Genomic DNA, 13,820 nt, shown 5'->3' with positions numbered 1-13,820 from the left:
AATCACATGTTCAGCCCCCAATAATCACCTTTTACGAGACGCATCATTTTCATCCTTCTATCCCTTCTGTGAAGTCTTCCCCTAAATGAGAATTTAATTTTCCATTCCTCGGCACGCCAAGGTTCTTCATGCCAGGCTGCTGCTCAGTTATCCAATCCAGCTGCTACATTCTGCTGTTAGCTGCGTGTTTCCCCCCTTACTGGCTCTCTTTCCAGAGCCTCCTTTTCATCATCTTTATATCTGCCACTGCAGAAGGAATTCAGGAATTGCTTATTGCATTAAAATTTCCTCCTTTTCTCTCAACTCTAAGACATCCATAATAGCTCTCCATTAAAGAGTGAACTAATTACATGATAGAGACTTGTGGGGCAACGCGACGTGCAAAAATAAGAGACCAAACAGAAGTACGATGCTGAGTTAACGGGGCCAATGCAGACTTTCAGGCTTTAGACAGAGAACGTATGTTCAAGTTTTTATTTATAACACACTTCACTTTTAAAATAAATCATGTTCCTCAAGTATGTATATGGGTACCAGAAAAAATAGAGAAAAGAAAGACAGGTTGCACATCCAGCACAGACGTTAAAATCTTGACCTCAAACTAAATTTCAAAAGTCTTATTTACTGAACACTTGGAGCTTCCCAGTGAAAATGGAATGTATTCTGCCCAGATCGCAACTTTCCTTGCTATTTGAAATAAGATTTATGGCCCTAAAATTTACTATCACACTGAATATCATATATTAAAAAGACTTAGCAAGTAAGGGTTTTACTTTCTTTCAATTTTCCAGTAGGTCTTAACAGAACAGAGTCTGTAAAACTTTGAAAATTATGGTATAATTTTTTAAATCAAATTACCCTTTGGAAAAACTTAACTTCAAATTAAAAGAGAAGTTTTAAAAATGCAAGTTGTCAAAAGGGCTCCCACTTCTCGCCTCTGTTATTTCTCCAATCACTCACAGGGATGCTGAGATCCAGGCTGAGGGCCCACAGCACAGGGCAGCTGCTGACTCCGAAAGACAGGATGCAAATATGGAAGGAGCACAGGGCAGCTGTAGAGGACGCCTTAACTCCTTCAATTTTACAGCTAATTAGGTTTACACATTTTAAATAATAAAGGTAATGGGAGATGGACCCCGGGGGTGTGGGGAATATTACTGATACCCTGGTGCAGAAAGAAAGAAAAATCGACTCTCAGCTCAAGGCTCTTCCCCCTCCAGGCATCTCCTACAGCTGGTTTTTTCACCTTCTTGGCCCTCTTGTCCTCTCACTTCCCTTCTGGACTAACCCTTCACACTTCCCTTAAACCTCTTCCTACTGTTTTAACATGGGATACCCACCCACCAGTTTCCAGTTACTTGGGGAGTGGAAGGAACTGCAAAGATCATCAAATCCCTCCATTTTCCAGATGAGGAAGAGACGGAAACTAACGAGCTGACCTGACTGGCTAAGGTCATACCGCTAGGGGACGCGGCGCGCGTTCGGGCTCGGATTGTGACAACCCAGTCTTCCTGCATGGCCCCTCGGCCCGTGCCTTCCAGCTACACATTACTTTCTCCTGCCTCTCTGCTTCTTTATCTTCAAAGTAAAAAGTTATCAAGAAAAATGCAGCCTTAACATATTTATGCTAGTTGCTATTAACAACTTTGCATTGTTATATTCACTCCTACCCCAATTTGGAGAATTACGGGCTGAAACAACTGGACGCGTGTGTGTGTGTGTGTGTGTGTGTGTGTGTGTGTGTGTGTGTGTGTGTGTAATGCAATTTAGTTCGTTCCAAACAGCCAGAACTTCAGTACACACCCTTCTTCCTTGGGGCTTACTCTTCTATTTGACAAGGGAAAATATTTCCTGCCGAGAATTTAGCAGTTTCCCAGTGCAAAGTCTCTCTTTAACCAGAATTGCAGGGTTTGATTCACAGACTTCTCACTTCACAGTTATACTTAAGCCTGGCGAACGACACTTATGCAAATTGGTGAAAAACACTGTTAGAGCCTGAAGGAATAGAGGATTTTGTTCTAATAACTGCAGTTACATGTTTTCAACATTACGTTTGCAAATATGTATCTATTTCAATGGGAAACAACGCATTCATAGTGAAACTTCGACAAGTGAGCACTCGGGGGAAACCCACATTTACGAAGACTCCATAGATTTCAACAACAACAACAACAACAACAACAACAAAACATGAAAGAAAGAAGAGCAGAGGTAGCAGCGAAGAGCAACAATCTCGGGCCCCAGATCGAAGGCAACAAGTCCAGGATGCCGTCATTCTTACACATCAAAAGCCAAAAGGCAGGGGAGTGGGGGGGAGAGAGAATAAATTTTAAATCCATTCAACACAAACTAATCCTACACAAACCAAACAAGCCCGTTGATTTCAAAACCACCAACTCAAAGCCTGGTCCCTCCCTTGCCTTAGATTTTCCAGTTACTTGCTAAGCGTGTTTGTTAAGCGTCTGGACAGAAACAAGTTTAAAGTCCTGAGACCGGGAGAAACTACTAAGTCGTCAGTGAGAAGCAACTGGTGCCGGAGCTCCGCGCTGCGCGGCCAGGGACCCCCAGCGGTCCACATCCACCCCGACGCGGCTTCGGGGGAATTTTGAGCGCCCCCGGCAAGCCTTTCCGTGCTCCCACCCAGTCCCAGGTAACCCGAGGCCACCTACGTGTCACTTGGGCGGGCCCCGGGACGCACTGACCTGGCTGGGGGAGAGGAGGGCCGGTGGCCCCGGCGGCTGCGGCAACTTCCCTCCCGGGGCTCGGTCAACTGGTTGGTTAGGGAGGCCAGGGCAGCCTCGCCTCCTGCAGGCCGGCTCGCATGCACGCACACCCACCCACACCCGACAGCAGCGAGCGCGCGCGCGCGCACCCACACTCACCCACACTCGCACAGCCACAAAGCCCGTCTGGCGCGGGACAGTGCGACCCCAACGCGCCGCTTAGCTACGGAGGCCACAGTGCGGCCACAGACTCCGCGCCCAGGGGGCGCCGTCACCCGGCCCCGCCTACCCGCCCCTTTACCTGCCCGCCGCAGCCGCCTCGAGCCCGGCTCCCGCCGCCCCGGGGCTGGCCTCTGGCTAGGCGGTCAGTCCTCTGCGGCCTCCGCCCGGCGGTCGGCTGACCCCGGCTCTTCGCCCGCCCCTTAGCCGGAGCCCCGAGCGGGGCTGCCCCCTGTGCCCACCCTGCCGGAATCCCGCGCGCGACCAGGAGACCGGGGAGGGCTCTGCGGCGGCGGGGCCCAGGCCGCCCAAGATCTAGGCAGCGCTCTGCAGGGAGACAGCGGGACTCGGCTCTGAGAGCGTCAACTGCGGCTCGGCCCCAAATGCTCCAGCTTTGGCGCGCCGGCAGGGGCGTCAGGACGGGGGGCGCCGAGGGAGGGCCAAGTAGCAACGCGGACGCCAGCCTCCTTCTTCCTCCGCCTTCTTTTTTTCCTGCTTGCTCCACGTAGCACAAGTCAGCAACTCCCGCATCCCCCGACTCCCACCCCCCTGCTCATTCTCTTACCTGGTGTGACACCCCTAGAATTCCTACCCTTTGCGCTTCCCCTCCCCCATTCATTTGCCGAACTTCCCGCCCCGGCTGCCTAAGCCTCCCATTCATTATCTTACCAACCCTACCCACCCACCCCCCCACCCACCGCCCCTGATCAGACACGCCCGAGGCGGGAGCCCCGCGGCTGCCTGCTCGGAATCTCCACCCCCTCCCTCCAGTGCTCACCTAAGCGTCCGACAGCTGGCGACGGGGTTCGGGTGGGTTCCCCACACGTTGCATTTTCTTTTTGTGGCTCCTCTCTTCCCACTTGAAAAGCTCTGGAAAACATCGCGGGGCCCGCAAAACCCCTGAAGTATATGGCCTCTCGTAGTTCAGTTTCTAAACTTTCCAGAAGGCACAAAGTTTTTCTCAGTGCTGCGTTTAAGTGGAGGTTGCAAAGCAGGAAGAATTGACTTCGCTTCTAGAAGGGTGCACAAGTTCCTATTTAGGAGTTTTCGACTCACTGGGTCTGCAGACCAAAGCAAGTGTGACTGTGTGTGCTCCCTTAGTTCTCCATATCCATAATTGTAAATTTCTCTTCCGCTTTCCCAGTGAAACGTCGCAAGTGCAAACTATCAAGTTTAGAAGAGTAATTAAGGGCGGGGAATGCGCACCTGGAGGTGTGGGCGGGAGCAGCGCGGGACTCAGGCCTGGGATCGTTCTCCAGAAAGTGCAGCCACAGAGATTCCACCAGATCTCGTCACAACGTCCAGTCAATCGGGGGCTCTCCAGCCGTGCCACCCACCTCCCACCTCTGGCTTCCCAGGATTTCCGGAGGGTTGGCAAATTCTCTGCCTCTCGTTCCACTGCTAAAACCGCCACACATCAAAAATAGCTGCTTGAGAATAAAAAGGCTTGGTGAACTCTTGTCTGAAATGTCATCTAGGAGGCCACGACAGCCGTATGGCAGAGGACTGGCCAGAACTGCTACGACTACATCTAAGAAAGAAATGCAGCACAGCGAGGAAGGGCTGCAGTGGTGGTGGTCACTCGGTAACCTTGGTCTTCTTAGAAAGGTCACTATAAACCACAGTGGGCGGGACGGGAAATCTTGGAGGAGGTGGAAAATCCAGGCTTCCGGGGAGTATGCTTCGAGAGGAACATGACCACCTCCTGCCAGTGACTGCTGAGAACCCTTGACTGGTTCGCCTTGTGGTTTTCACAGGATGCTCAAGGCTGCGCCCTGGCTCCTGGTCAATTACTATCTAAAGGTGTTTCCTTTTTAAAACGATCTATCAATTTTCCTTTTAAAAAAATCAACTTTAAATGACTCTGCTTTCTCTCTTTTCCTACCAATTTATGATGTATTTTACAATAACCCACTTAAAATGTGAAAAAATAGAAATTTTAATATATTCACTACTAATATATTCATATACAACATGCAGAAACGCACATAAATACTCTTATCTCACAAATAATGAGAGTTGATCTTAAACTCTAAAAAATATTATATTGGGACAAAGAAAAAGGTACACTATAAAATCTAAGTATAATAAAAACTACACATTGGTAAGAAAAGAAGATACTGAAAGAGACTTTTGTTTCAACAATAGCTCTACTCAGAAAAATCTCTCAGCTGATTTTCGTGTCTCCTTACTACACACTTTTTATTTACTGTTAAGTTTCTAAATACCAAAACTTCTACATCTAGTGAAAAGAATATTTAAAATTTTTATTTTAAATTATATCAATTATATCAATATTATTAAATAATTATTTAATCTAATAATTAACTATTTCAAAGTTTAGTTCTTCCACATAAATCAAAGGAAAAGTGAAAATGAGTTTTTTGCCTAACAGCTTGGATATTTTTCAATATATTGATTTTATCTCTTACTGTCTTAAGAAATATGGCAGCTTCTGCTTTGAATATTATTAACTGCCTTAACTACTCTGTGGTCTTTTCTAACATCAAATAAGGAGTTCTATCCACATAAGACATGGGTGGGTATTAAGGAGTTCTAAGTTACTTGCTGTAAAATATTTTATGTCCTCTTTATTTGGTCTACCATGGCCTAAAATGGAATAGAGAACAACAAACAAGGTCAGCCTGGACAGACCTGTCTTCCAGACAAGTGCAGACCTGTCTGGATGCAAGTGCTCTACAGCCAGCTTTTAGGTCAGTAACTTTAAAATCAAATCCTGTTCAGCACATAGATTAACCCATCAAAACTAGTACTGTGTTCCAAATGAGCCAGTTCTGTCATCTGTGAAATGGCATAACAATACAAGTACGGTCTATTTTATTGGGTTCCAATTTGTCTTTATCAAAGTAAGATATTTGAGCAGCCTTCTTAAAACACTAAAGTGGATGTTGTTTCAACAGAGATGAGGAAGGGATACCTCGATATACTTTCTTTTATGCTTTTATCTGTCTGTGACCCTCTGGCCATTCAGTTATTCCCTTTCTTGGATAGTCACTCTAATACTATCTGTCCTACTGTCCTCCCTTATCCTCTGCCAAGCAATGTCTCTCTACATTGTTTCTTCAGATGACTTCAGCAGCACCAAATATTCAGACGGCTGGTGTCATATGTGAGAAAAAATATTTTCAGCAAAATGAAGAGAATTTTAATGAGGGATATTTCAAGATGAGTTTGCATTAATAATTTAAGGATAACGTAGACCTTGTCAGATTATTGGCGTTACCTAGTAATCCAAGGACTATAATTTGTGAAGCATTTAGGATTGAAAAATTGGTTGTCACTACTTTTGGCTCTGTTCGTTCAGAAAGGTTTGCAGGTCATGCCAGTTCTCCCTTCTTCCCCATGCTCCCTTCCATCTGGCAAAAAAGCCTTTGAAATTTTCTTCTAGAGAGTAATCAAAACTATCAGCAAAAGGATCTGTTGGAAACTTTCCCTCCAGTCTAATTATGTAGAGACTGATTCAAAGAATTATTCTTGTGAAACAATACCCTGAGAGAATTCAGCCTGCTAAGGAAAGTTTTTCAGATGTCCCCAGGCATAGGTGTCTTCCTTTTCAATATGGAATATTTGTGCCTCTCTTAGCTAGAAAGAAAACGTTCTTCTTAGGAAACCTTACTATTTTAAAAGGCCAGTGGCAGAGGTGAGAGAAGCTGCCCAGTTTAGTTAAAAAAACAAAAAAACAAAAAAAACAATGATACTCTTCAGGGTAGAAGTGGAGTAAAGAGACTCCAGGAATAGGTGTTGTGGGGATTGTGTGCAGCAGCCTTGAATGAGGACTAGACTGCAACGAAATGAAACCCGTAAAGAGAGTGACTCTGTGCTCACCTTTTCTGACAGCATGTTTCTGCATGAATAATCTGCGTAATGTCTGAGGTAGATCAAGGACAAGCAAATCCTGCAGTCTCCCTTCACCCAAATAAAAAGGCTTCACTCTAAAACAAAGGGAGGGAGGAAAAAAGAAAATGAAGAACAAAAATATATGTGCATTTTATGTATATAAATATATATAATTTTAGAGCTAAAAGTAGACCTAGATACAAAGAAATCATAGAAAGGGTCACAAAGCAAAAAGCTAGTTCTATAAAATGATAATAAAATAGGTAATTTTCTAGTAAGACAAAATGGGGGAAAAATAGAAAAGAAACAAGACTTAGATTTCATAATTTCAGTAGAGTATTTTTAATACTAAGAATAGTGTATTAAATTTAAAACAGCTAAATTAGATACCTTTTAGTAAGATGTAAATTATGAAATTATTGATTCAAAAAATTTAAAACATGAATATATTTATAACCACTAAATAAACTGAATTTGTATTTCTCAATCTACTTTAAAAGGGAGTCAATGGTTGGGTGGCAAGGACTTATCAAATCTTCATAGACAGATAAACTCTATTCAAAGTTTCAAAGAATAGAAGAAAGCACCCCAATTATTTTATGAGCTAATAAAACTTGATACCAAATTCAGACAGAAACTTATTAAAGAAAATTACAGGCCAATCTCAAAAGGGCTAAAAATTGTGTACATACAATATTATCAAACCAAGGCCAGCAATGTGCTTTTAAAAAATACATAATAAGTACATTGGATTGATATCATAATGTAAGAATGGTTTAATATTAGAAAATATAAATTTGCCACTCATTATATATATATATATTTTTTTAATCTTAGCAAATTAGAAAATAAAGGAATTTCCTGAACAACCTAATTCTAGAAGCATTATCCTAAAGTCAATTCATTAAACATTTTTCTTTAAGGGTTGGGAACAAAACAAAGATAGCTTTTTCATTTCTACTCAACATTGTACTGAAGCCCCTTGCCAAAATCAATCAATCTCTCTCTCTCTCTCTCTCTCTCTCTCTCTCTCTCTCTCTCTCTCACACACACACACACACACACACAGAAATTAGAATAATACAGTTAGAAAAAAGAAAAATTATGATTTATAGGTGATTTGGTTGCCTGCTAGTAAATCCAAGCAAATCTATGAAAGTATTAGAGCAAATAAGAGAGTTTAACAACATTGTTGAATAAAAGATCAATATGCAAGGAAGCCACAGCCCATTAGAGATATTAAGTTTTTAGAGGTCTCACTAATAAAACAAATCTTTATTATAACAGATAAAAACTAATAGTAAGGTATAATATCTACAAGAAGAAAACTATAAAACTTTCTCAAAATACATAAAAAGGCCTAAATAGATAGATACATCATGTCCATGGATAAGAAGTCTCCATAAACACAATGCAGTCTACTGCAAATTGTATTAGGGGTTTTCATAAACCTTGACAAAGTAATTCTAAAATTCATGTGGAAATGGAAGAAGCCAACAATAACAAAGACAATTCCATTGAAGGATAAGAAGGGAAAATTTCCCCTCCAGATACCAAAATATCCTAAAGCTTTACCAATTAAAATAATGTGGTATTGATGCTGTGATTAGTAAATAACCTAATGAAAGAGAATAGCAGGTTCAGAAATCGAACCATATATAAATGACAGATGAGTCAGTGTAAATTAGGGCATCAAAGATGTTCACTTAGTAAATAAGACTGAAACAATTAGTGCTCTCTCTATATATATATTATACTTATTATATTAATATAGTATATATTATATTTAAAGAAAACAACATGGGATCCCTACTTCACACTGTAAACAAAAAATCAGTTCTTAACGATGTAAAGACCTAAATGTGCAAAGTAAAACTTCCAGATTTTCAAATACCTTCATTGTTTCAGGGCAAAGAAAAATTTCTTATACAAGATATAAAAAGCACAAACCATAAAAGTCTGCTCCTTTCAAAAAATATATAGTTGATTCTAATATGCTGGATTCTTTTGAGTTCTAGCAGTTACGTGATATCTGCCACAAGACCCGCAATGACTATTCCAAGGAATATCAACAGTATTGTGCCAATCCAGACAAAAATGGGGCAGAAGGTTTTCCTAAGTCATGTATATTTTATGTCATTTCTGTTGTATTGACTTGATAGCCTGTTATACTTTCTAAAGCAAGGTAGAAGCAGCACTATTATCAGTCCCTTAACAGAAGGCTCTGAAATATTTTTGTATGTAGACCCCTTTCAGAACCTAATTAAAGCTATGAAACTGCTTTAAAGATAGAGCATATAAGTTGTATTAGAGGTTTCTAACTCCAGTATCCATTCTTGCCTTCTTGGGCACGAGCGACCTAGATTTCCCAGCCTCTCTTGCAGCTAGTTGAAGCCACGAAACTGAGTTCTCTCCAGCAGAATCTGAGCATAAGTGACTTCTGCCAATTCTAGGACTACCTACAAAATTCCCTCATGTGTGTTTCCTCATACTTTTCACCTCTTCTGGTTGACTGTGATGATAATGTGTATATACCAGCCTTGGAAGTCATGGGTTAAAGATGACAGGCAGCCATTAATCCTGACTCCCAAGTGTCCATGTGAAGGAGAGCCTCCCCACTGATGTGAACATCCACTTTCAATTTCTATATGAAAAGAAAATTCCTTGTCTTTGAGTCACTAAATTTTGGGAGTCTATCAGTTAAACTATATACATAATTTAAATGAATACATATGTATATGTATGTGTATATATATGAATATATATTCATATATGTATGTGAATATATATATGTGTGTGTATATATACATATATAGATACACATTTTGACTGTAATCTCAGGGGTTCAATGACACTCTGTAACCTAGCTGTGGATTGATTTAAGAAAAAGAGAGATTCTGATGTACTTCCCTTGGGAGCGGGCACTTGTCAAAAATGAGCAAGCTAGAGCTGTTAATCCCTTTGCACAAACTCTGCCTGATTAAGCACTGATTACTTTTAACTGAATGCTCCCTCACCCCCCCCCCCCATTTCTCTGCCAACATATACTCTGCCAGAAGCAGAGGCACAGTAAATTCTAAAAGTTTTTTTAAAAATGGACATAAGCAGAAGACTAGTCAGCAATATCAGGAACAAACTCCTGATATACTCAGTATGGATGAATCACAAAAACATGCTGAAAAAATAAGACAGACACAAAACAGTGCATACTATATGATTTCATTTCTATGGCATTCTAGAACAGGCAAAATTAATCTTTGATGTTTGAGAAAGAATGATTGCCTAAGGAGTGAGAACCAACAATAAAGGCATGCGAGGAAATTTCCTGGGGTGAGGAAAATGTCCTATATCTTGGTCTGTGTGGTGGTAACATGGGTGTATGTAATTGTTCACACTCATTGAAGTGAACATTTAAGATGGGTACAACTTATAGTTTGTAATTTACAACTAAATCATATATTTTAAGTGCAAGTGAAATTATTTGGATCCATACAATAATATCTCTAAAACAAACTATTATGGAATAATGTTCGGCCATCACATACATCCTTTGGGGGCTACTATTGTGATTAAACACATATGAACACTACAATATCTAAGAGCAGAAAATGTACTCCCATGTAAAACCAAGACATACTATAAACATGTCCTAAGAAAAATTAACTTTATAATAAACAAGTCAATACTTTATTCCTATGTATAAAGCCTGTGATATCCCACAGCTAGTATCCCAATTCTTTATAACCATAAACCATATTTCTATCATCAAAAGTTTATAGTTTCTTCTGTCCTTAGTGGAATATAATAATTATATGACAGGACTATATTTTAAGATTTTTATTTCACGTTCTCTTCTCCCTGTGTTTCCGCTTTCTTCTCTCTCATTATGGAATAGTCATATGTTCTGTGCTCATTGCTTAGGAAATTATGTGGCAAAATCGCAAACAGAAGAGTCAAAAATCTTTATAGAAAGCGTAAGCTCTTAAAAGAAGGGGATTTACAGGTATAGAGCAGCATGTATACACCGGAAGGAAAAACAATACTCATTTTACCTTAATTACCTCTTTAAAGGCCCTATCTCCAAATACAGTCACTGGGGATAGGGCCTGGGGATTAGTACTTTGACATACAGATTTTGGGGAGACATAATCTTGCTCATAGCGCCCAATAAGTGTGAAGTTCTCATCCATGATTGCTAAGAACATTTGGCTGCCTCTTGTCTGCACCATGGAAAAGTTACAAATCCTAGATAGGAATGAATTTGGAATATTATGGCCACAACCTTGGGAGGATTACTATGCAGACAAGAGGTGACCTCACAGAAGTCACTGCTAATTTGCAGAGTACAGATGGACCATAAGAAGTTTGAAACATAAACACAGGACACTTTAAAACCCCTAAGAAGATGCAGTATGATCAGAGAATTGAGCCTTGACAGAATTTGCTGATGAGGTTAACTTATCTCCAATTACTAAGAAAATATCTGTGAAAAGTTATCCTTAAAACCCATGTCTGGGACTTTAAGTTTCTGAAAGATGAATAGCAATAACAAAAAGTGGACTTTTTCCCAGAGAGAGATCTGCACTGACTTGTAGAAATTTAGACTTAGAGAGCACGGATCTGACCCATGAAATATAGGTTTTGGCAAGTGTAAATTACCTTGAGTATCATAATCTATTCCAAGATGAACTTGAACGAACAGGATCCTTCCCCTTCCATAATTCTTCCCACTGGTAACAGAGAGGGAAGAGAGAGGATTCTTGTTCATCTCCACAAGCAGGAAAGCTGAGGCAGCCTCTGTAAGCGGCACGATGGACACATGAGTGAAGTGGCCACCGCTGCAGAGAGGGAGCCTGTGCATGGGCCGAATAGTATAGACTCCCACTTACCAAAGCTGATCCCCCAAATGTTCTTTCTGAATGTCCAAACTCCAAGCAACAGAAAACAATTCAAAGCCAAAAGTATGGACATAAGCACAGACCAACTCTGAGCCCCTGGTATGGACTATTTCTTGAGGAGACCAATTGGCAATTTGGTGGCAAGTTTACTAAACTGGGTGTCTTCCATCCTAGAAGGGCTTGTGCCTCCACAGGAATAGACACCTGTTCTGGATATGGATGGTATTACCTTTCATGCCCTCAGGGCCTGAACTAGCATCACTATGGAATGCCTAATCCACAGGTATGGAATCCCATACAACATCCAACTAAGGCATTTAATTTACAGTAAAGAAGGTGTGATAATAAATCACGCAGTCTTATCACATACTGCCCTATCCAGAAGCTTCCTGCAAAGGGATGAAATGTCCTGCTGAAGACACATTAGAAGCACATTAGAAGAGTACCCTGCAAGGGTGAACTATCTTTTGCAATGCAGTATATGTATTGGATCAGAGAAATATTTATGTGGTGCTTTGTCACCAATAGGAAAAATACATGGGTCCATAAAATTAGAGCATGGAAGCAGAGATGACCTTATCATCACTCTCAAAGACCAATTGTGGAACTTTCTGCTTCTCTCCACACAATTCTGGGATCTGCAATATAGAGGCTCTGCACTCTTACTAGGGTCAAAGGTCTTACAGGAAAAGTCCCATTAAACTACAAGCTGTGATCGCTACCAGGGAAGTTTGGGGGTCCTCGTGTCTACAGACCAACAGACAATAAATATGGTTACCATCCTTTTGGAGATAATTCGCCATAATAATGAATAGGAGGAGATAGGACTACTGTTATTAAATGGGGGCATGGAGGAATATGTGTGGAACTCAAATGGCCCAAGTGGGTGCCTCTTGGTACTCCCTTGTCCAATTGTGACTGTGAATGGACAAATATAGCACCTAAAGAGTATAGTTACCAAGGACACAGAATCCTGAAGAATGAATTTGGGTCACACCATGATATAAATTACCAAGACTGGTGGAGCTATTAGCTGAGGGTGGGGGGCGGGGGGAATTTGGAATATGTAATGGGGCGGGGGGAGGAATGAAAGAAAAAGGTGAGTACCAGTTGTGGCCTTGAGACTGACTGCGGTGATGAAGGAACTTCCCTTTTCCTAGATTTTGAACTGGAGGCCCACCAGATACCTGGAAGGCTGCTACCTCAACAAGTCTAGAGAAATGGATCTACATGGCACAAGGAGTGGACTAGGGCAGAGATGGAGATGTGCCAATCGGATCTATTTCAAGAGAGAACTCACTGATCAGCTGTAAAGAGTGCGGTTAGCAGAGAGTCTAATGGCTTTTAGCACTTTCAGGGGCCTTTGTAGCTTAAGATAAGACCACATTTTTTCAGGGCATCCTTTTAGCCAATGAATGAGCAAAGTGATAGCCAAGATCACACTCTCCTCATGGGGGATCCTAGCCAGCAACTGAGCAAGAGGGTGGTACTGGGGCCTAGCCATTTCTGTCCAGTGAGAAACTTCTTTAATCGACCATCTCTGCCCCCAAGATCCTCATGGGGCTAGCAACTACTTTATTGAGTCTGTCTAATGGTCTGATGACTTCCTCTGCCCTATCTTGCTTCTTCACCTTTTCATTTGATACATGTTACTCCCCAATAAATCCTTTGCTCTCTTAACTCAGCCTCAGCATCTACTTCCCAGAGAACCCAACCTGTAAAAAGTATCTTCTACAGTTACCAACCTATTTAAGTCATCTTACTATTTACTTTTAAATAATTATCATGTAATAGTCATTTCATTCAGGTTTTCAAATTGTTTGAACTAGAATTGTTATAATATTGTTATATGTACTCCTTTATTTATCCTATGACTGTAGATTAATATTTTATTTTTTTAATGAATTGCTTTACTAAGGTCTTTTTTTTACTCTTTACAAAAAACAGATCTAGGATGTATTTATCAATGTAATTCATTTTCTGCTGTGTATCTCGTCAATTGTTTTGTTTATAGTCAAGTTCTTCCTACTGATTTTCTTGGGTTTATTATATAATTCGCCTTAGTTTCTAGTGCTCAGTGCTTAATTAATTTATTTTTTTCTTTTTTTAATAATAACTTTTA

General features: G+C 41.0%; 1 protein-coding gene across 7 annotated transcripts in view; it reads right to left on the bottom strand.

The window, feature by feature from the left end:
* LPAR1 (lysophosphatidic acid receptor 1) overlaps window positions 1-4,521 on the bottom strand; it is a 120,202-nt gene extending 115,681 nt beyond the window's left edge. For 2 of the 7 annotated variants that reach the window (XM_016130026.2, XM_016130028.2), the window contains exon 1: window positions 3,721-4,521. The gene's annotated coding sequence lies outside the window, so the exon portion shown is untranslated. Of the gene's footprint in view, window positions 1-2,702; window positions 2,860-2,882; window positions 2,935-3,024; window positions 3,124-3,720 lie in introns of those variants that run through there. The other 5 variants (XM_016130027.2, XM_016130032.2, XM_016130034.2 and 2 more) reach the window with 4 other exon arrangements.
* Between the last annotated feature and the right edge of the window lie 9,299 nt (window positions 4,522-13,820).

The sequence above is a fragment of the Rousettus aegyptiacus genome, unplaced genomic scaffold (assembly GCF_014176215.1).
Source record: "Rousettus aegyptiacus isolate mRouAeg1 unplaced genomic scaffold, mRouAeg1.p scaffold_m13_p_3, whole genome shotgun sequence".
NCBI lineage: Eukaryota > Metazoa > Chordata > Mammalia > Chiroptera > Pteropodidae > Rousettus > Rousettus aegyptiacus.
This window is presented reverse-complemented; position numbering and strand designations above follow the sequence as displayed.